An 18,234-nucleotide genomic window follows, 5' to 3' on the forward strand; every position below is an offset into this window, starting at 1 on the left:
TTAGAGTGAGTCTAATAGTATGGCAGTAAGTTCTGCGATTTTTTAGTATTAAAGTGGAATTAATATTAATAGAGATGTCCAAGGTAGAAGCTGAACTATATCGCTGAGTGGGAATAAATCAATTGTCGTTTGTCACCATTCCTATTGAATTATCCATATTCCCATACTAATAGAAACGTATTCCTATTGATCGCTATCTGTAACTCATTGTCATAGATTTAAACGTGAGTTTTGATGGAAATAGAACTTCTAAAATGTATATATTTAAAAGCTGGAAACAGATGAAATCACTGTAAGCAAACTAAATAACCTTAAAGCCTTAATAACCTCAACCTTAATAACCTCAGTGCTTGAGCGCTGAAGTGAAACGTATTCGAAACAAATATGCAAACTAATACTGACATAAGTTGTTGAAACACTAAGAAAGTTAAGAAAAACAATAAGTATCATTTATTGCGCTTAAGCTGCAAGTAAACAGCACATTAGATAAGTTCAAAAGAATAAAACAAAGAAAAATTATAGACATATGAAAAAAAGGGGGGTGGAAATAATAAAAAAAAAATTAAAAAAAATGAAATGTTAATTAAAAACCGGAAAAAAAGCCGGAAAAAAAAGATATAATCTTTTCTTCAACCCACACGATAACATCAGAAAGCATTCTGTTTTGCGGATATAATCGTGTGGACTGNAAAATTGTTTATTTCAATTTCTATTCTGTTTGTTTCAAAAATATTATTATTTTTTTAGTGCTCATCACACTATTGTACTGATATATTCTGCTTTGGCTATATTGATACGATATTAGATAGCACTCTTTTGCGTATATAATTGTGTGAGCTGATGAAAAGATTATATCTTTTATTTTCTGGATTTTTATTACTTTTATTACATATTTTTCTTTTTCACTTTTTTTATTGTTCTGTAATTTTTCCATGTTTTCTCCACATTTTGAACTTCATTTTGAAAACCAAACGAAAGAAAATGTTCGTGAAGCAAATTTATTTTTTTATTCTTCATACGTTTCTCTTGTTTTCATACCTTGCAACTAGATTTAGAATACCCTCTTCACAATAACTTGCCACCTGCTCCGATAACCAATAAGTCACGGCTGTTTTCACGTCTTCTTCAGTTGCCGCGAAAATAATTTTTGAAACACCGGAAAAGGTGAAAATCACTTAGCGTAAGGTCTGGACTGTAGAGAGGGGTGGTCCAAAACTTCCCAGCTAAAGGAGTCATTGCCACTGAGTAGCGAAATTTCCTGTCGGCATGCCAGTAGGAAGATACTTCACAAATCTGCCACTGATATTGAATGCAGCAGACAGGTTTTTGGTCGATTGAAAACGCATCACTCACACGCGATTTGTTAAACATTTTAAAAGACACAGGGCTGTCGTACAGGTTACCTATACAGCTGTAACTGAGCACAGTTCATGAGGAATGTCAGTACACGACGCAAGCGCTGGTTGTGACGCACGCCTCACCTGTTAGTCAGCACCAGTGTTTCCCAAAGTTATGACTAGAGCCCGGATTTTGATGACCTAAAAAATCTCAATTAATGCCCTTAAAAAGTGCAAAAAATGCCCTTATGAACTGCGAAAATGCCCTTAAAAGTGCAAAAAATGCCCTTAAAATGTGAAAATTGCGCTAAAAATGCCTTATGACATGACTTAAATAGAAGTAAAAATATTGAACTAAAACAATGTTTTACTCTTTAAAATTATTATGAGTCGTTTCAAAAAATATAAAGCAATGCAATACTTGTTCTACGTTCATTAAAGTTTAACAAATATGTTTTATATCCAAAAATAACAACAAAAAAAAAGGGAAAATATATTGACTCCAAAACATTTTCATTTTGCATAGAAACTTAAATTAATATAACAACTTCCATCTCATAATATTACTAAATATCAGAATTACAGTGAATTATTAATTTTTTTTTGTTAATATTTAGAAATGTAAACGAGCGTCTCTTGTCTGAAAGCAAATTTTTGTACCAGGAGACAAGCTTCTTTCAACGTCTACTGATGTTATTCGTGCGTACTTGAAAAGGACACTCACTTACTGGCNAACCTCATTATTAACAGTTAACTCTGCAAAAAATAGCCAATTGAAAAATACGTAATCTTAAATTTTCATGGCTAGCTTTGTTTTTAAATAAAATTCCTGAAATTTTCGCTTGTTGCCAGTTATTTCGCATAAAAACGCGTACCCCGCTAAACTGTCCCCGTATCCCTGGGGGTACGCTTACCACACTTTGGGAAACACTGGGTCTACACAATAAAACGGCCCTTACTTAAAAAAACTGTCCTCATATTAATAATAATAATGAACTGTTCTCATTTTTTTGATCACTTATTTTAAATTCTCAAACTTCATTTTATAATAATATTTCAAATGAAAATATCAAAAGCTTTATAAACTTAAACTTTAAAATGAGTACTTATCTGTTATTGCGATTATGAAGCCAAGTTCGTTAACAAGTCGAATATCACCAGTTTCTGATTAACATGGGTCACCGGTTACCAATAATACACATCGGTTCATCGTATCTGACAATATTGTGAATATTATGTAAAGGGATAATTATTGGAGATGATAATATGATGAATATTGCTCAATTATATTTGGATAACAAAACATTGACACCAATTTTTGCTATTTGTGTTTGCGTCATCGTCCTCCTGGCACTGTTGCTTCATAGTTTCATTTATACGCAACGGGATCTTGCACACACTTGACTTCTAATAGCAGCACAGGAGAGTCCTCACGCATAACCATGAACTCAATACAGCTCTCATGGCTAAAGCTCAAAAAACCCGGTGATCTTAATACAGTTCTCCCGCAAATACAGCAGCTTGAGGTATCTGTGCATCGAATTTCATACCAGATAAATTTCTGATGGGGGCGTATTGTGCCGTAACTACCACTATGATTATTAAACATCAATTCGCTAGTATATAACACATTATGGCATAACTACCACTATAAATATTAAACAACAATTAACTAGTATATAAGACATGCTAACTTGATTCAATCGTGAGGTTCCGTTTTGATAGAAGAAGGTTGACATTGTTTAATTTTCTTTCTCCATATTGGCGACCTGCGGACGTGATATGATTACGTTTTCTTCGGTGTATGGCCCACATTGAACAGTTGACTTGCTATTTGTGACTGCGGCATCGTCCTCCTTGTGCTATTGCTTCACAGTCTCATTTGCACACAACGGGATCCTGTGCACACCGACTGCTAATAACGACACAGGCGTGACCATTCACAAAAGTTTGAACTTAAACAGCTTTCACCATAAGTGCTCAAAATCCGGTGAACTTAACACAGCTCCCCCGGTCTTTCGCAAATACGGCAACTAGTGGTATCTGTTCATCGAATTCTATCCCTGATTAAAAATTCTGGTTGGAGAGTATTGTGGCGTAACTACCACTACGATTATTAAGCAACAATTCACTAATAATTATATAAGACATGCTAACTTGATTCAGTGTTGAGGGACCTTTCGATGGATGAAGGTTGGCAATGTTCTAGTGGTCTTTCCCCCACAAAGGTAAAGACTGATTTTTAACTTTTTTAAAGCAAATACTCATTGGCTATGCTATCTTTAAGTTTTTTACAACATCTAATCTAGTTTGAAATGCTGTTTTAGAACAGTGTATTTTCTTAACTTAAAAGAAATTTATAACAGTTAAAGTTCGTTTCGCTCTGGTGAAAAAGCCCTTACAAATTAAATCCATAGTCTCTCATAATTAATAGTCGCAAATAAGTGCTCAGCTTGATTTCAATAAAGTTTCTAATTTGATTTATTGATCCGTAATGGCTCAGGGGACAGAGCGTTCGCCTTCCAATGAGGTGAACCGGGTTCGAATCCCAGCGATGGTTGGTGGATACGAATTCCTCATACGGCTTGCACCCACCACAGTGCTGACGTTAAATGTCCTCAGTGGCAGACGAATCATGGGTTAGAGTACCCTTACCGTCAGGCTAACCTTGGGAGGTTCCCGTTGTCTTCTTCTCGATACAAGACAAATTCGGTTTGGTTCCTTCAAAAGTTCTCCATGAAGGCAAATTTATCATAATACCTGATCCAGGAGTTCCATTGTCTTCTGGATTGAGTTCAAATTTACAAGGCTACAGAGTTGAACATTAGTAGTCGTAAACCCAAAAATGGGGTCAGCTGTTCAACGACGGTTATAAAATAAAATAAAATTTGATTTATTATACATCAAAGTCACCATTGAGATAATTATATATTTTTTTATTGTTAGCATATGTCAGGGATGGCGAACCAATGGCACGCGACGCAATATTTTGGGCACTCCACTGATCACAATCGTTGTTACACAATGAATTGTTATTACACAAATGTTATGACACTATGAAACATATGTAACAATTAAATTAAAATTCACAAAAAACAAACAAAATAATAAATAATTATTAATAGAAAAATTAAACATTAATGCTAAAAAAACAATTATTAACAGTAAAAAACAAGCTAACATTAAATAACTAGCAAAAAAAATCAACAGTCCTGCTTAAACTAACATCTTACAACCTAATATAAGTTATTGGTCATCTAATCTGCAACAACAGAAGTCACACTGATGTTACTTTAAGTTGAATTACTTGTATAACTGAGACATTGCAAAATGTATTTTTTTTCAATGTAAATAAAGAGTTTTGAGTTGATAGTATTTAGTATTATTATTTTCCCAATAATCACGAAGTCAAAATTATTTGACGGCACGTCTATGACCTCATTAAGCAATTTTTTTAGAAAAAATGGCACGTTGGTGTATAAAGGTTCGCCACCCCTGGCATATGTTGTACTGAACATTTTGATAACAAATTCATTATAATACCACGCGAATGTGTAAGAGACAAAAACTAAGACTTGAGCAATACTTGAGCAATATGAATTTACTATGTCGCATATTGTCTCGATATTGACTTCATGATTTTAGATTTTAAATTAATTCATATTCTACTTATTTAAAAAGTTGAAACAGTTTTTATCTGGTGGGGGCCAGTTAGATATAAAATATTATTGATTGTTAATATAGAGTTTTAATTGTAGTAAAAATTTTAATAACAATAAAACTCATTAAAATACAATGATTCATTCATTAGATAAAAAGGAAAAATCTTTCATTTTGAGTATTTTTCTTACTGAAGCACAAGGTTTGTAAAGAGAAAAAAAAATGATCCGTCCTTATAAGAAATGAAATTCATAATTTCTAAAACAAAAAATTGATATTTTAAGTTTAATATTGAAGTGTATTAATTTTAAAGTAATAAGAATGTCAATATTTAATGATGAGCATATTTACAAAAATGGCAGCGTTAAATGTATCAGAAATATCATTAAAAAGTACACGAATTCACATCAAAGCAAAGAGGAAAAAACTTTTATTTTTATTGAGACAAAGTTTGCAAAGTAAAAATATTTAGTTTCTTTTTACGTGGTAGGAAGTAAAATTATAAACATAATTACAAAATTTGTTTTCTTAAAACAATTTTTTTAAATTGTTTGCTAGTTCTTATTATTTAATATGATTTATAATGCTTTTAATATTCTTTTATGTATGTTGAATAATATTTTTCATTGTAAGCACATTTTGCTTGTTAATTTTTGTTACTGCAAATTAATCTATTCTAGAAAAAATACACAAAATTTACACTAATCTAATAGTTCGTGTAAATGTTGCATTGAATCTTATTAATTTAGATATCCTCGAATAACATGTTGAGTTCTCATGTAGTGTCATGTTCAATAAAGTGCTTATGTTAAACAGGGTTTTTTAAAATATAAAAATTTTGCATTTAGGCAATAGGTCATTATTCCGTTTGAGAAATATTAAGAAATATTTGGTTATAAATGCAATTCTGATTGTAATTACAAAGTGAATTGTAATTACAAAGATTGTAACTACAAAGTGAAAAAAATTTCTATTTATCTTTATTCATTTCATAGTAATACTTATTATACTACATACTTATATTTATTCACCTATTTATCGGATATTCATTTACATTTGAGTTTATTCATAAATTACGTATTTATTTTACTGATCTTATTTTTTACTAAATTTATAAATTAACTTGCGGTTTTTATTTTATTTTTTTAATAAAAAAGCTAAAATTAGTATATTTTTTAAAATTAAGAACATTCTTTATTATTTTATTCCATTTAAATAGTTTTCAGAGCTATTTTTAAAATCCTTAAGGGCATTTTTGCTTTAATTTTTCATTTAATTTTTGGATTGTTTTATAACAAGTACAGAATTTGGAATATTTTATTTACAGAATTTATCAAGAAAAATTAGCTCACGAGGTTGTCCCTTTTAAGATAATTATAATAGAATATCTGGAATATAGAAGCTCTTATGTTTCTTTAATTGGAAAAATAAAGCAGCATAATTAATCGAAATGCGTATTGTTTCTATTTTATGCAAAATTAACATTTTATTTTAGAAATGTAAAATTCAAGTAATTTATTTTGTAATTTATTCAAGTAATTTATTTTAGAAGTGTAAAATGCAAGAAGTTCTCTGCAATATTTGGCATTTTTTTTCAAATAAGAGATGTTTATTTCATACTAAATAATAAAATTTTAATTAGTGTTTCTGCAATTTGTTTAAATTCTTTTTAATTTTATCATTAAAGACTTTTGGTATTTTTTAAACAGCATTGAAAGATTATTCATAACATTATATTGAATATAAAAGATTGTTTGTGTTTTAAAATGTCTTTCATAATTTGTTTAGATAAAATATTTAAAATATATAATGAAATTGTAAAACTAAAAGTGGCGCCAATCCTAAAAAAAACAAAACAATTTTTAACCTTTTTCTTACGGCTGGTACAACATGTGGACCACATGTGGTGGTACAACCTGGTACACCGAAAGCAAATGGTTAAGAAGGAAGCTGCTTTACATTTTGTTCACTCTGAAGATGATCTTTTTTAGATATTTCAAAGAATACCCTCAGTAAACAAATAGGGTGAATTTCAAATTGTAACAAAAGGAAAAAAATGTAAGCGAATTTATTTCTTATCCTAGATGGCTGTTTGTCTTCTCTCTTTGTTTTCTAACTTTTCCTTCTTTTTTGCAATTTTTCTCGTCGTTATTTTTTCTTTTATTTATACATATTTGCTTCGAGAGATTGCTGAAGAATTTTGACCTAGGTATGAAAGTAAATAACAAAATCAACTTTGACACCTCAATATTTAGAGAAAATTCTTTTTTTTCTTTAATTAAAAAAGAGATTGCTTAAGAATTTTGACCAAGGTTTAGAAGTAAATAACAAACTTAATTTTGACCCTCAATATTTTTTTAAAGTTGTTCATGTCCTTCCTTTTTCGTTTATTTATACATATTTGCTTCGAGAGATTGCTGAAGAATTTTGACCTAGATATGAAAGTAAATAACAAAATCAACTTTGACACCTCAATATTTAGAGAAAATTCTTTTTTTTCTTTAATTTAAAAAGAGATTGCTTAAGAATTTTGACCAAGGTTTAGAAGTAAATAACAAACTTAATTTTGACCCTCAATATTTTTTTTAAAGTTGTTNATCAAAATAAAAATGGTGTACAAAAACAGAAAACATCAAATACAATTCATAGTTAGTTTTATGTAAAAAAAAATGAATTACTGATGTTCTGAAAACACGCAAAAATACTCGATTGTTTTTCCACCTGAAAGAAAACCTCAAATCTGGAGCGATCAAAAGAGTTCTCCCCCTCCCTTCCCTTTTCCACATAAATATATCCTTCGCCAGAGATGCAGAGAACAATCAATGAATGAAGAGGTTGCCATCAACTTCGGTTTATCGCCCATTTGGCAATCAAACGATATCTCAGAAATAAACTTATTGACTGGCTACTTTAAGAGTAATTAAAGCGTAGAAATTACAAAATAAATCGTTTTCATAATTTTCTATCATTTAGAAATTTAAAAAAAAATTAGATTTTGAAATTTTAAAGAATTGTATAAGATATTCTACCTATTATTATTCTTAGAAAAGGAAAAGAACAATTTGCAGGCTTAACTTCCGTTTCGAACAATGTTTCCAAAATAAACTTATTGACTGGTTGCATTAATACTAATTAAAGAGTAGAAATTGCGAAATGAGTCATTTTCAGAATTTTCCGTAATTTAGAAATTAAAAATAATGTGATTTTGAAATTTTAAAGAATCGTATAAGATATTCTATCCATTATTATTCGTAGAAAAAGAAAAGAAAAGAACAATTTGCAGGTTTATCTTTCGTATGGCAATCGAAAAATGTTTCCAAAATAAACTTATTGAGTGGTTCCATTAAGAATAATTATAGCGTAGAAATAGCTAAATGAGTCATTTTCTTAATTTTCCATCGTTTAGAAATTTAAAAAAAATTTGACTTTGAAATTTTAAAGAATTATGTAGGATATTGTCCAATATTATTCTTCGAAAAAGAAAAAAGAAAAGAACAATTTGCAGGTTTATCTTCCGTTTGGCAAACGAACAATGTTTCCTAAATAAACTTATTGAGTGGTTCCATTAAGAATAATTACAGCGTAGAAATTGTGAAATGAGTCGTTTTCATAATTTTCCGTAATTTAGAAATTAAAAAAAATGTCATTTTGAAGTTTTAAAGATATAAGATATTCTGTAATAATAATATTAAGATAATAATGGATAGATATAAGATATTCTATCCATTATTATTCTTAGAAAAAGAAAAACGAAAAGGTCAGTTTGCAGAAGCGAAGTTGGATAAATGGAATGAAATATTATATCAATTATTTTAAACAGACAGAACATCTGACTCACCGACGTAATTATTGACATGAGACAGTATTGCTAACCACTATAATTGCTATTTTGTTGCAAATAAGTTTAAAATATCAGACATATTTTCATCAGTATTGAATTACGCGAAAAATTACGTCTTTACTATCGATGTTTTATAAACATTTTTAGAATGTAGTTTAGAGAATTTAACAAGAGCAAAATTTTTTGTTTCTGGTAATTAAATTTGAAAAGAAAGAAAGAATAACAACATTTCAGAGCTTTCTGTTTCGGATAGCCGTTTTTAGTTTGGTTTCTTTGTAAAGTCTATTTTTTTTTCAAATAACGTATTTTAATTTCATATTTTTTCGTACTTGAAAGTACAAGCTCATATCAGAACCACAATATGATTGTTGACATTCAGTGGGGAAATTCGACATTCTCGTGATTTCGGTTATTTATGGTAAATGATATATGATATGAAAAAAGCTATATGATGATTCGTGATATATGACGACTAATTTCAAACGAAGAGATCATAAATCAAACAAATATCATTACTAATTTTGCAATTGATATACTTTTTTTTCCAAGACTCAATAATACCCTTAAAATAACCTAAAAAAGAAATTTTTAACAAGAATATTTTACAAGTAATCATAACATAAATAATGTCGAGAAATTGTTTAGCTTTAATGTTTCGAAAATTTTAGTTGGTGTTTAATTTAGCTTCATTTTTCTAAGAATGTTCTTGATAGCTGTGAGCAAAATGGTTCCTTGGGGTATTCATCCACTTTTCCTTCGAGGTTAATATCCTCCTTACCTGTACTATGCATGATTCTTTATCGCCTTACGAGATCATGGCCAACAAAGCCAATTATTTTTATTTTCTGAAATGCCGGATGATATTTAGGCAAAGTATGAAATAATCGTCCTGATGAGGTTATTATGTAAATGATGTGGATGTTACTGTGAATGACCGAAATCTGTGGTTGTTGACTTTCACCGGTGAATGGTGACATTCAAATTAGTCGCTTTGGTGAATGTCCGAAATATTTATTACATCCGATTTGATATTAATTTGTTCGTGGATATAATTACATTTAGTCGATATTTTAATACTTACTGACGATAGATTAGAGCAAACATCAGTGTTTGGAGTATCGGTCAAATGTATAATGGGCAATGGCCCTTGACTATAAAAAACATCAGAGTACGGTATACCGGGCAAATATATGCCGGGCAGTGGCACTTGACCTTAAAAAAACATCAGTGTAGGGTATACCGGGCAAATGTATACCGGACAGTGGCATTGAACCTTAAAAAACATCAATGTAGGGTATACCGGACAAATGTATACCGGGCAATGGCACTTGACCTTAAACAAATATCAGTGTAGGATATACCGGGCAAATGTATACCGGGCAATGGCACTTGACCTTAAACAAACATCNGACCTTAAAAAAACATCAGTGTAGGGTATACCGGGCAATGGCACTTAACCAGACCTAGTATGACTAGACCTTTGGTAAATGTCCGAAATATATATTAGATCTAGTGCCACTTTTGCTTAAATATTTAAAAAAAATTAAACAAAGCGTTTGAATCAATTTTAAACTGATAACGAAATTATTGCTTTAAAATTAAAAAAATAATAATAAAAACTGCGCAAGATAAGAGTAATTGAAGTAGTTGCTTTATACAGCGCATGTGCGGAAAAACATTTTTAAAAAAATTATCCAGGTGCATCTAAAAGTGGATGAATATCCCAAGACACCGAGCAAAATATATTTATTAATATACGTTAACATCTCGAGCACATTGTTAATTGAATATATTTTTTAAATAAAAACAAAGAAGCAAAGCTATTTTTAAAATCACGCAAAATTTTAAAGTTAATAAGTTTTTATCGACAACAATATCAATTAGAATATTTTAAAATTTTTGAATTGTTTTTTATAAATTGACAGCAAACTTGTAACTAACTTAATATTTAATGAATTACGGGGGTGGACGAATCTGTACTCAAAATCAGAGCTCAAATCTGTGCTACTATAATTCTCAAATTTTAACTCGAAATCTGGGCTAGATGAACATGTTATTGCACTTATTATCATGAGTACTATAAAAATATTTGAACGCTATTTTACTTTCGATTTAATTCCGATGTAGACAAAATAAAAAAAGAGAGAAAAAAAAATTATAAAGTAAAGTTTGAAAAATCGCATTTTTTAAGTGGATTTAAACAAAGGAAATATTTTTCGTAATAAGTAATTATCAGTACCCCTGCTCTTTTGAAACTGAGAAGCAGCTTTACAATTTTATTTCCATAAAAAATGTGTCATGAATAATATTGTTCTTTTTTTTAAAACTCGAAAAGTTTCTTTTTTCGAATTTTTTTTCGCTACTGTGCTTTTTTCTGGTCTTAGAAGTTTTGATTTAATAAAATATGAATTATGCTTTATAAATGTCAATTTCATTTGGGAAAAATTTCAACTTTAAGTTGTGATTAAAACACTTCTTACGTTATAAACTATCTTAGGATTTAAGTTGAATTGCAAATTGGGAATTCTTAAGACAAATTAGTAACACATTCAAATATTTAGAAAGTTTATCGCTGACTTTAACATTATAAAAAACAAAATTAATCAAATTATTGATGTCAAGAAAACAAAATGTCGGATAATCGACTCAAAATTTTTTTGTTTAAAACTAATTACACTAAATAATAACGGTAAATCCCAAAACAATTGCCTTTTCCTAACGATAAAAAATTCCTTTTTAAAAATTTTTCTTTGAAGTTTTACCCATCATTTTATCGTTATAATTTACGATTGAAATGTCTGAATTTGACAACGCGTAGGCGTAATTCAAAATTACTTTCCCATTTCTCTGAAATTCAATTTAAGAATGCCTCTTTCTGGGAAATAAAATAACAATTACTTAAGCGTCGGCGAGTAAAACAAACTAACAAGTCTCGCAAAAAAAAATTACTTTGTGTATAACATTTAAGCTAAAACGTTGTTTAATATCAAAGATCCGATTTTATTTAATTATCAGCAGTTCGGAATTTGATTATTTGTTACCAAAAACAAAGAAATTTGTTTTCAAGGAAATTTAACTTTATTTATTTTATTTCCAGAATTGAATGCCGATCATTTTTGGATTTACAGCTATCATTGATCTCCGTTGTTCATAGTTTTGTAATTTGAACCAAATAATAATAAAAATAAAAAAAATCTCATGAATTATTCATAGGGAAGGTCATTTCATAGAACGAACCCGTTTTTTTTTTCGTTACAATGAAGAGGATAACCACAAATCCAATATCTTTCACTAAAATTTGAGCATGTGGATGATCAAATTAAAAGGCGCTCTACATTTCAAGCCATCTCCATCTCAACCATCAACCAAAATATCAAACCATCAACCATTTAACCTGTTTTATTTTATTTTCTTACCGGCATTAAGCGCCTGACCCAATTAATGACTGCTATCAATGTTCGGATCATGGGTTAGAGTCCTTTTACCGTCAAGCTAACCGTGAGAGGTTTTCATGGTTTTCCTCTCCACGTAACGTAATTGAGAGTTAGTTTCATCCAAAAATTCTTCCAAAAAGGCACATTTCGCCTAATTATTGATCGAGGAGTTCCCTTGTATTCTGGATTAAGTTTAAAATAACTATCAATGTTCAAAACCGTAGCCTTGTAATTTTGAACCCTTCCCAGAAGACGAGGTATTGCTTGGATCAAGCATTGGAACAAACTAGCCATCTTGGAGGAATTTTTGCATAAAACTAACCTGCATTTATGCGGCACGGAGAAGAAAACCACGAAAACCTTCCTCGGTAACCCGACCTCAAGATCATTCGAACCCATAAGCCGTCTACCATTGAGTATATTTTACGTCAGCACAGTGGCCGGTGAGAGCTGGGGGCTATCAACTATTGACAGCTGGGATTCGAACTTGGATCACTTCGATGGGAGGCGAATGTCTTTTCCCTTGAGCTATCACGACACTCTTCCATCTATTGCTCGAAGCGCAATTTCGAAATAATATTTTTTTCGCAATTAATTAACTATCATAAATAACATGAAAAAAATGTCCTGGTCGGTTTTTTTTAAAAAATTGAAAAACACAAATAAAATAATTTAAAATGAAAATTTCAAAAAATTAAAAATATAAATTCCATGGTTTTGCAAGAAAAAGTAAGATATAAAATACTGCATGTATCGATAACATAATAACCGATTTGATACAATCTAAGTTTCCAGATTTGTGTTCATTTTGTTCATTTTAAAATGCGTTGCAAGTACTTCTTTTAAGAATATCATGATGTTATATTTTTCCTAAAGAACGATATTTTTCCAAACAAGACCATTTTCTTTATAAAATATATAATTATTAAAATTTTATGCGAGGTCATTTTGTTAATATGTTAATGGCAACAAATGTACGAATACATGCCTATAAAAAATAATTAAAAACATATTTAAACTTGGGTATACAAAATGTTAAAGAAGTAATTTTGCTTGTTAACAATATCTAAAGGTAATCTTTTATGGGTTCAAAGTGAAATCGGCTTTTATATCTCTAGACTATTATACATCTTTAAAAATATTTCAATTTAAATGTTAAATTTATACCTGGAAACATTTAATCTGCTTCTCGTATTTTTTTAACTTTATTTATTCATTTTTAATTGCTTTTCTCTTTAAGTCAAGCGTTGGCTTACGAAAAAATCTCCAGTTGAGATGAATATAGTTTTCTGCAATAACGTATGAAAAATAATTACTTAAAGCAATGGATGGATGGATGGATGCACAGATGGTTGGATGGATAGATGGGTAAATGAATTGATGAATAAATAGATGGATGAATAAATGGAAGAATCAATGGATGGATGGATAATCAATGAATTGATGGATAAATCAATGGATAGATGGATGACTAAATAGATCATGGGTCGCCAAACTTTTTTTTTATGGTTCCCTACATAATTTTTTGAAATCTCCATCGACCCCCATAAAAATAATTTTTTACGAAAATCGCAAAATTTTTGAAGATATTATTATTTTAATTTGATATGTGTAGTTTAATTTGATTTCCAGTTAGTAGTAAACAGCAATAATGTTGTTGTATTGTTGTTTACTACTAACTGGAAATTAAATTAAATTTATTTCATACAAAATTGTTATTTTTAAGAACAGTTAAAGACACACATCAAATTAAAATAATAATATTTTCAAAAATTTTGTAAGCTTCGTTTAAAAATACAAAGTGTACTATAGTTTTGTCTCATTCTGTACTAATCCATATTATTAATGCTTACCTTCTTTTTTACATGTATTGATAATTAAAATTGATATCTAAACTAAACGAATGGTTTTATCGAAACAATAACTAATTATCCAAAACTATAAAAGTTTTAATAATGACGCTGCAAATATTCAACACTGTTCACAGTTTGCAAAGATAGCTAAAACTGCGTATGATATTTGCGTTTGTAACGTCAATGCTCGTCACACGTGACATTTGGACAAGAGCACATATGCATATGACTTATAAACTAGAAGTGCAGAGTTCGTGCCACTGCGCGCTGGTACGTAAAAACTTGTTTCACCCGAATAAATATACGTTTATTAATTTACGTTCTATAAAGAAACTGATATTAAGTCAATTAAGAAAAAAATTCACAAATTTTACATACTCAATTAGGTATGTGTGATTTGTGTATTAAGAACTGTTTTTTTCTTCGACCCCCCCAATCGACCCTTCCGATTCGGATCGACCCTCGCTTTTGTTAGATAAACCCCTGGGGGTCCATAGACCACTTTGGCGACCTCTGAAATAGATGGCTGGATATCTGGATGGATGGGTAAATAAATTGATAAATAGATAAATAAATAAATAACAGGTAGATGGATAGATAGATAAAACAAATAAAATAAAATAAATAAAATAAATAAATAAATAAATTAAATAAATAAATTAAATAAATTAATTAAATAAATTAATTAAATAAATTAATTAGATAAATTAATTAAATAAATTAATTAAATAAATAAATTGAATAAATAAATTAAATAAATCAAATAAGTAAATTAATCAGAAAAATTAAATAAAAATATTTTCGAAAAAAGCATTTGAGATTTTCAAACAAAATGAAACTTAAAAGGAATATACCCTTGCATCACATTCTTAAATGAAAATGGTCTTTTTAGCACATGAAATTCTAGCTTTCTAGTTGCATTTTAACTGGGAGTGGATTATCCCATATGGTATTTTTATAACAAGTTTAACAGTCAATAATTCTCAAACAAGTTGTTATTTCTATCTTACTGCCTGTCCAATCTTTCTGCACAACTTTGTTACGTCAAGTTTCTAAGTCTTACAGTTTTTGTGCGGAAAAGGTAATATTAAGTTGAACAAACAGTGGCGTCGCTTGCGTTTTTTTTTTAACATAACGCGAAACTAGATGAAAAATTNTATATCCACCAAAATATACGATTAATTCAATGATTTTATATAAAACTATTATTAAACTTATATACTTATAACTTACATAAAAATTATATGATACTTTTTGTTTTTCTTAACTTTCTTAGTGTTTTCTTGTATTTATTTATTTATACATATACATATATATATATATATATATACCGAAGAACTCAGACTGCTTTGGTCAGATTTGCGAGTGGTGGTCATCTTAAGTGCCTTACTTTTGAAGGAAACAGAAAGATCTTCCCCCTACCTGCAAAATATACTGTGTTCAACCAGCTTTCGCCGTAACATATTCTGGTTTGTCTTGAACTTCCTAAGGTGGATCTGACATCAAATCCCCTTTTTGTTGCGGTCAGCGGCGTCCTGGATCTTATCTGACATTTGTCAGATTAAGAAGATAAGCAACAAGAACAATGTGGCAAATTAATTTAAAACTCAAATATTAACAACGCAGAAATTTTTTTTAAAAGCACAGAACCTTTTAAATACTACAAAAAGTATCGTTGCGCTTGTCTATGGTACCTTATCAAACTTTGTACGTGCTCTTATTTGTTATTTTTAGGAAGGATTATTATTTATGTTCTCGTTTACGTTATTTTTCCTTTTTCTTTTTTTTTAATATGAAATATTCTTTTTTGTTCTTATTTATAGAATATTATTTTATTTGCCGGATCATATCTCCTCAATTATTAGATCTTACCGGTTATTGTTTAGTTGCCGGAAAATTTGTTTAGATGCTGATTCTTTCCGGATACTGTTTAGATACTTTTTAGTTTAGATCCTAGAGTTAGATCCTCAGTTTAGTTAGATCCTTTAGTTCTAATACTGTTTTAGATCGTTGAACAATGAATCTACACAGTCAAAAATTTCTAGTTCGTGCTGAACCAGACTATCGTTCAAAATGCTAAACTGAATACCGTTCAAATTGCTTATATAAATATCGTTTAAATTGGTTAACATAATACCGTTCAAATTGGTTAACGTAATATCTTTCAAATTTGCTTAATTGAATTTGAAGCCTTATTGCGTTGCTCAACTCAACGATATTATTGCATTTCCGAACCTTGATTACACGAATATTTAGAGGTAAAAATGTTTCATTTTAATATCTAATGAAGGAGCCGACCGGACTGTATAGTGGCAGGGAACTGGCCTTGCACCAGAAAGGCTCTGGGTTCGAATCCCGGGCATGGAATGGATGTTCTATTATTCTCTGTACTTTCTGTCCTTACTGTGGGAGCAACGTTGGTCCACCTAATATGTTGCCCCTGATAGAGTGGTCAACAAAGTTACCCTGCAAATGCTAGAATTGAATGTTTACACAGATGGGCGTTGGAAATTAAAAAAAAATCTTATGAAGTTGGCAGCAAATTGGAACCATATTAATGTTCATGACTCTAATATTGGTTTAGATCAAAGTTGAACCAATTTCATCTTAGATAGTAGAATAATTTATAGCAGCCTAAGTGAGTTATTTTGTTTTTTTTTTAGCAAAAAATCAACAACAGGATATCCTTGCTTAAATAACAATTTTTAGTAAACGACCATTTTTTCTTGGACGGGGAGTATCCTTTTTTCATAAAAGAACAGTTTCATAAAAATCTGACAACGTGTCTTAAGACAAGATGAAGAATAAAATATCACAAAAACGTGCTTCGTGTGTTCAGTGAAAATACAATCCACCATCTATAGTGGAAAAGAAAAAAACAATACCCCGAAATAAAACTCCTAAACATATCGTCCGAAACAACATAACAGCGTCTACAAGCGGGGCCCATCAAATCAGTGCCTGCGCTGCTCTACCTGAATTGCTTTCTTCGAAGATAGAGTTCCCCCCCAGGAACAAATACCGGTGCGGCAGAATAGCCTATAACTGTCCTATCCAATGTTGAGTTACGTACAACCCGACAATGGGAAGTCTTTGAATTATGCCTTCATTGTCCTTACGCTGATTTTTGCCTTTTTCTTATCCCATTTCCTTCTATTTTATCTCTCTTCTCTCTTTTTTTTAAACAGTACGCTTCTTTGAGTATATGCGTTTGATATTTTATAACTTTTTTTTTCTTTTACATATTAAGTGTCAGATTAAAACTACTATTTGAAAGGAACTGGAAAATATCCGACCCGGAACGAAAGATTGCATTGACGATTGAAGTTTCAGTAAGGATTTGATTATTAGAAGAAAAAAGAATATATGATTGCTTCCATAATTTTTTAACAATGATTTTGCTTTTATTTTGATTTTGGGAATATGTCATTTTGATAATTGTTTGCAATAATTTTGGAATGTTTTCTCTAAAATAATTTTATTTACTATCGGTTGTATGCATTTTTAGACTTTCTTAGTAAAAAAATACAGATCATTTTCAAAATTTATATATATATATACCTATATATATATATATATTTATATATGTAATAACAAGGCTACATCCCTGTTATCATTGGTTACAATTAGCTTAATTAATTCAGTCGTGAGCCAATTATACCTTCATTAGTTTTATTTACCGGGAGGCTGGGTGGCTATAACATTTCACATCCACTCTCCACAAGGGAGGGGAGTGGACAAAACTCCGGATGATTCCGGCAGATCTTACATGGAATATATCATACAGCAAGAGTCATGCGAAAACAATCGCTCCTGCATTAAGTACTAACAGAAAATGGGTGAAAAGGCTCAGTCTTTGCATACCTTGTATCCTTACGCATTAAGGAAAATCGTTTACTGCTTCTTAATATGAAAGTGAAAGAGGGAAGGATTCTAAAAATAACTCCTTTGAAATTATAAGCTGACTAATTATAAGCTGACGAAGAATTAAAAATGCAACAACTTAATTTAGAACTAGAAAAAGTAAAATTAGCTAGAATAGAAAAAGAAATTCAACTTCAATCACTTAGTCAAAATGAGCAAAATATGAGTGTAAACAGCAGTTCTGA

Source organism: Parasteatoda tepidariorum, chromosome 8 (genome assembly GCF_043381705.1).
Source record: "Parasteatoda tepidariorum isolate YZ-2023 chromosome 8, CAS_Ptep_4.0, whole genome shotgun sequence".
NCBI classification, from domain to species: Eukaryota; Metazoa; Arthropoda; class Arachnida; order Araneae; family Theridiidae; genus Parasteatoda; species Parasteatoda tepidariorum.